Source organism: Nanorana parkeri, unplaced genomic scaffold (assembly GCF_000935625.1).
Source record: "Nanorana parkeri isolate BGI_ZX_2015 unplaced genomic scaffold, ASM93562v1 scaffold1169, whole genome shotgun sequence".
NCBI classification, from domain to species: domain Eukaryota; kingdom Metazoa; phylum Chordata; class Amphibia; order Anura; family Dicroglossidae; genus Nanorana; species Nanorana parkeri.
This window is the reverse complement of record NW_017307437.1, coordinates 450,836-457,479: the sequence shown is the minus strand read 5'-3', so window position 1 is coordinate 457,479 and position 6,644 is coordinate 450,836. Positions and strand designations below refer to the sequence as shown.

At 46.6% G+C, this 6,644-nt stretch overlaps 1 protein-coding gene across 1 annotated transcript in view; it reads right to left on the bottom strand.

The window, feature by feature from the left end:
* The window catches only part of PIK3R6 (phosphoinositide-3-kinase regulatory subunit 6), a 45,848-nt gene extending 44,836 nt beyond the window's left edge, over positions 1 to 1,012 (bottom strand). The window contains exon 1 of the mRNA XM_018568301.1: positions 757 to 1,012. The gene's annotated coding sequence lies outside the window, so the exon portion shown is untranslated. The remainder of the gene's footprint in view (positions 1 to 756) is intronic.
* Positions 1,013 to 6,644: the final 5,632 nt, after the last annotated feature.

Here is a 6,644-nt window from a genome sequence, read left to right as displayed (position 1 = left end):
GATACTGACTAACATTAAAACTGCAGAGACAGGAAAAGTACTACAGAGCACTATACACAACTATATTGGTTTCAGCCGACTTTCAGCCATAAAATCTCCCTGAAGTTACCAATCACTCAGGATGGTAGAAACTGGAAACGGTTGCAAATTAGTTTTTGGGTGGCAATAGGGCTGCTTTGATCTATTGCTGCCCACAATCTATCACTGGATCCTAGAAAAAGATTAATAGGCACAAAACCGCAACAAAATGTTCTTGTATTTCATCGTCACCGTGCACTTTAATTTTGTAGGAAATAGGAATTGCAACACTCGCCTCTTTATAAAGCCGCTCAGCGACCTTTCCTTCTATATCTTTCCCACAATTCAACAACTATAAAAGTAATTCGGCAAATCTTTCATGTTGATAGGTTTTGCCCATTTTTTGAGAGATTTTTTTTGTCTGATTTTCTGAGTATTTCGGGTAAGAATTCACAACTCCCTAAACCTGGCACCTGATAAGACAGATGGAGAAGGAGCTTTCTGAAGGCGCTGCAATTCGGACCAATTTTTGAAACTTTTTGCCAATGTTTCACCTGTCTACTTTCTGCCCCCCCATCCCCTCCCCCATAGCATATCAGAGCTTTGCCAACCGGTAAAGAAGCAGCTAGAATTTTATGATGATATCAAGAGACATAATTAAAAACAATTGCCAACCATGACAACAAGGTCGCTTTAAGTGGCCATGTTTACAGCTCGGTGGACGCATAGCCGGCTCACCTGTCGCTGTCTGACACATCCCTCTCAGCCCGCTCCTCTCCCCTCTCCGTCCTGGCAACGTCTCCGCCGACCCCCTGTAAGAGCGACCCGGGATCCGGAGACTTATAAGGAGTGCAGGAGTCCCAAAGTGTATACACGAGCCGGCAGCAGATGGAGGGCGACAGCAAGGGGGGGGGGATAAACTGCTGGTTATGAACGTCTGCGAGGGCCCCAGAGGCACAGGAAGGAAGAGGAGGGCAGGACAGCGGCCGATCACATGCAAAAATTATAAATATCTCAACCCTGGTTCATTAACAAAACAAAAAAACTTCTCTTGAACATGCGTAAAGGACGGCGCGGCTCGCGGCTCCAGGCAGATTTTTCCGCGATACATTTCATGGCGTTCGTCTTTCCTGGAATTCGGTCCCAGTTCGGTACTTTGCCATGCACTGACAGTAATGTGCGGGGGTCTGTTCTTCCTCTGCATGCACAGACAGCTGCACAAGATCACTTTCTGCGCCCCGCTGATGGAATTCTCAGTGTCTGCTCGGTGTAGTCACAGTTACAGTAGTCACAGTGCAATACGTCTCCTTCACCTTTAGCTTCGGTGGGAAATAATTGGAGGGGAGCGAAGTGACTGAGCCAAAAACTGATTGCGTCTTGCCTCTAATTGTACCAAGCAGACTGCAAAGACACAAGTTTCCTAAAAAAATGTCAATCGTACAGCTTTGTTGGTAAGCAATGGGTTGGAGTTAGGTTCAGGGCTAGTGTGAGGGTTAGAGTTAAGTTCAGGGCTAGGATTAGTGTTAGAGTTAAGCTCAGGGCTAGTGACAGGGTTAGAGTTAGGTTCAGGGCTAGTGTTAGATTAAAGCTAGGTTCAGGGCTAGGATTAGTGTTAGAGTTAAATTCAGGGATAGTGTCAGGGTTAGAGTTAGGTTCAGGGCTAGTGTTAGATTAGAGTTAGGTTCAGGGCTAGTGTTAGATTAAAGTTAGGTTCAGGGCTAGGATTAGTGTTAGAGTTATGTTCATGGCTAGTGACAGGGTTAGAGTTAGGTTCAGGGCTAGTGTGAGGGTTAGAGTTAAGTTCAGGGCTAGGATTAGTGTTAGAGTTAAGCTCAGGGCTAGTGACAGGGTTAGAGTTAGGTTCAGGGCTAGTGTTAGATTAAAGCTAGGTTCAGGGCTAGGATTAGTGTTAGAGTTAAATTCAGGGATAGTGTCAGGGTTAGAGTTATGTTAAGGACTAGTGTTAGATTAAAGTTAGGTTCAGGGCTAGTGTGAGGGTTAGAGTTAGGTTCAGGGCTAGTGACAGGGTTAGAGTTAGGTTCAGGGCTAGGATTAGTGTTAGAGTTAAGTTCAGGGCTAGTGTCAGGGTTAGAGTTATGTTCAGGACTAGCGTTGGATTAGAGTTAGGTTCAGGGCTAGTGGCAGGGTTAGCATTAGGTTCGGGGCTAGTGTTAGGGTTAGAGTTATGGTCAGGACTAGTGTTAGGTTCAGGGCTAGTGTTAGACTGGAGTTATGTTCAGGGCTAGTGTTGGATTAGAGTTAGGTTCAGGGCTAGTGTTAGATTAGAGTTAAATTCAGGGCTAGTGTTAGATTAGAGTTATGTTTAGGGCTAGTGTTAGAGTTAGAGTTATGTTTAGGGCTAGTGTTAGATTGGAGTTATGTTTAGGGCTAGTGTTAGATTGGAGTTAAATTCAGGGCTAGTGTTAGATTAGAGCTAGGTTCAGGGCTAGTGTGAGGGTTAGAGTTAGGTTTAGGGCTATTATGAGGGTTAGAGCTAGGTTAGGGGCTAGGATTAGAGTTATGGTCAGGGCTAGTGTTAGAGTTATGGTCAGGGCTAGTGTGAGGGTTAGAGTTAGGGTCCAGGCTAGTGTTAGATTAGAGTTATGTTTAGGGCTAGTGTTAGATTGGAGTTAGGTTCTGGGCTAGTGTTAGATTAGAGTTAAATTCAGGGCTAGTGTTAGATTAGAGATATGTTCAGGGCTAGTGTGAGGGTTAGAGTTAGGTTAGGGGCTAGGGTTAGAGTTATGGTCAGGGCTAGTGTTAGGGTTAGAGTTATGGTCCGGGCTAGTGTTAGGGTTAGAGTTATGGTCAGGACTAGTGTGAGGGTTAGAGTTAACCCTCACACTAAGGTTTCCTTTAACAGGCCAAGCTGTGCAGCCAAAGTGGCATTTACAGGGTTGGTGGGGGGGGGGGGCTTACAATGGTCAGTTTTTTTTAAAAAGGCTTAAACTTTTTTACAAGAGAAAAAACAGAACTGTTGCTCTCTATATCTGCTTACAAAGTGTTAGCTGGAGTTGGCCTTTAATTTGTTTGGCACCTATTTAAAGTCTATTTGAAAGCATGTGTTCATGTAAGACTGCCTTCTCCACAGGGTGACAACGCTGCTGTGTGAGTTTACTGCAGCGTTGTCACCCTTTAAAAGGAAATGGAAAACGAATGTATCTGCTGGCAGGATCGACAGGTAATAAAACTCTGTCACGTGCCAGAATCAGTAAAATATCAATATCAAGTTTACTTTAGGGTCCATCTCTGTCCCTCAGTCTCTAATGGTACGTCCCCAGCTCATGATAGGCTTTTTTTGGCACAAGAACAGGTCCTGGTCAGGTGAAAGGAGATTCCCTAACACTCGGGAACCATTTATAGGCCATCACACTCTTAAAAAACCTCCTTCCCCATTGACAACAAAGCATTTCGCAGGAAACTCCCAATTTCGCTCTAAAAATTGTATTTTTGCGGCCCGTTTATAAAGACATTTCGGGCGATTTCATGAGGTGAGTCTAACAATGCAGAAGAAATACTTCTCCTCAATGAACCAATTTAAAGACATCTTCTGCGGTTTCTCTTGGCAGGACGATGTTGCCTCGCTGCAGAATGGATTCTATTATTATAGGAGAGACACTAAAGAAGGAATTCACCTCCGGGCGTTTCGCTTCGACATAATTGTGTTGTACCTTTGTTTAATTGACTTTGTTTATTGCGCTGCTCCGTGTTATCATCGGGATGGTAACTTTTTTTATCATTGTTTAACTTCAGCTCTTGCCCAGTTCTGCCATCCAAATGTGTATAGGTGTTGGAGACGTGGGGGCTCATTCGGGACCTAGCGCTTACTAGTCCATGGAGTGCATCCTTGTCTTCCTTGCGGGAACTGTCTAATCCTCTTAGTTTTGTGCCGCTCATCTGTTTTGTTGGTCTGGTGACTTTTGATCAATTTTAACTTCTGTTGGCCATCCAAATGTGTATAGCTGTTGGAGACGTGGGGGCTCATCCGGGACCCAGCGCTTACTAGTCCATGGAGTCCATCCTTGTCTTCCTTGCGGGCACTGTCTAATCCTCTTAGTTTTGTGCCGCTCATCTGTTTTGTTGGTCTGGTTACTTTTGTCATTTTTTGTAGCTTCAGTTCACCATCCAAAATTTGTATAGCTGTTGTTGGCATGGGGGCTCATCCGGGACCTGGCGCTTACTAGTCCATGGAGTAGAGCCTTGTCTTCCTTGCGAGCACTGTTGAATCACCTTTTTGTTGCGCTGCTCATATGTTTTGTCAGTCTGGTTACTTTTTGTAATTTTTTACTTCAGTTCACCATCCAAATGTGTATAGATGTTGGAAGCTTGGGGGCTCATCCGGGACCCAGTGCTGCTTACTAGTCTATGGATTCCATCCCTCTCTTCCTTGCGGTCCCTGTTTGTTCACCTTTCTTGTGCGCTGCTCACATATTTTGTCAGTCTGGTTACTTTTTATAATTTTTTACCTTACTTTCGCCGTCCAAATGTGTATAGGTGTTGGAGACGTGGGGGCTCATCCGGGACCTAGCGCTTACTAGTCCATGGAGTCCATCCTTGTCTTCCTTGCGGGCACTGTCTAATCCCCTTCGTTTTGTGCCGCTCATCTGTTTTGTTGGTCTGGTTACTTTTGATCAATTTTAACTTCAGTTCGCCATCCAAATGTGTATACCGTGTTTCCCCGAAAATAAGACACTGTCATATTTTCTTTTTTGCACGAAAAAAGACACTAGGTCTTATTTTCGGGGGATGTCTTACCTGGCTGGGGGAGCACTGGACGTCCCAGAAGGCGGCGTGCTGTTGCCGTTCCCGGTGTGATGTTATGCCGGTTCCATCGGGCGTGTGGGCGGGAGCTGCGGCCGGCGGGAGTGTGGGCGGGATGGGAACTGCGGCCGGCGTGTGGGCGGGGCGGGAGCTGCGGCCGGTCTTTACATTTAAAATTCAGTTTATGTGCTGCTACCCGGAAAGTAAGACCTAGAGGATTTCTGTAATATAAGACCTACCACCGAACTAGGTCTTATTTTTGGGGTAGGTCTTATATTACAGACATCACTGAAGATAGCGCTAGGTCTTACTTTCGGGGAAACACGTTAGGTGTTGGAGACGTGGGGGCTCATCCGGGACCTAGCGCTTACTAGTCCATGGAGTCCAGAGTTGTCTTCCTTGCAGGTGAAGTTTCTCCTTGCTTCGCTTCGCTTTAATGCTGCCATCTTAAAACAAGATTTCACGCATGCGCAGAAACCCTGTCAAGGACCCGCGGCATATATCCGTATGCATAAGATCTCGCAAACTGCCTCCGGGGATGTGTCATGTAGACGTCCCAGGAGGAGGCGGATCCCTGGACTTGTCTAGGTGAGGATTCAGGAAACGGTATTTACTGTTTAAAAAAGTTGCAATTGTGTAAGAGGGATGGGGGGGCGGAGACTTCTGTCTTTAATCGGACTCTTCGTGGTAAGGCACAGGTTGACAGTCTTACACATCAGCTGTAATTTTAAATCAGGCTGCATATGACAGAGGATCAGCAGATTAGAGTGAACTGATACAAATGTAAATCTTTGGAATTCCTTTAACTTTATTTCCAGAAGCGCCGCACTTTACACCAGGGATCGGCGGATCGTTGGGGTATAGATAGCACATAGGAACGAAGGCGTTGTGGGGAGGCGGGGCACAGACCACGGAGAGAAGTAACTGCAAGCTCAGAACATTGAAGTCTCGGCGTTCACAGTAAAGGAGCGCCTATAGAAGCGAGGATCAGCCGCGCAGACTGTTCCACCGATCGGCCTTTGTAACTGTTTTTCCACATTGAACTTCTCCCCTGTTGGCTGCTTTGTTTTTATTTTCCTGGTCGCTCTCCACACTCGGCGCAGCGACGCGCAAATCTCACAAATACTTCGGATGACATTGTAAATCCCGGCAGTGTTTGCAGAGAACTTGGACATGATGAAATCCTCGCCTCGCACAAGATAAATCCGCTGCACCGCAGACACTCCCGGCGCTGAATAAAGACTCGGAGTTTCCACACAGCGGCCAAACAACAACAAACCTTCCACAATGAACTTCTACCCGGCGACAGGATAATAGATTAAATCCTCCCCCAACCCCCTCAACCCCCCCGTCCCCCACCCGGCTACACGTCGTCCTCCCAATAAACCGTCTTCCCGGTGCACCAAATGAATGGAAATGATGACCAAATATTATCTGCAACTACGTGACCGCATTTCTGACACGGCTCCAGCACAGTGACTTTGTTTTAACTGAGATGGTTTCATATGCTGCAGGCAGGAGGAAGCATTTCCTCAGTCTCCCCCAGTGATCAGTCTGCTGCATGCAGGAGGAAGCATTTCCTCAGTCTCCCCTCCCCCCGTGATCAGACTGCAACATTATAACTTTGTAGCAAGTCACAAGGTGAGAGGCTGCAGCAGGGGGCTGATCTGTGTCAGACATTTGTGAACACAGCCGAGAACTGCACAGGCACCGGGCTATTATATGTCGGTGTCATCTCTGAGCCGGCGGCGAGGTCTGAACAAAGACGGCGCTGTCCTCCTGGAGAAGAGCAAAGCAGATGAAGGCATTGTTGGGAGGAGTATTGTGATCTCTGTGAAAGGGAGACTGCACTTACTGACCTGCTG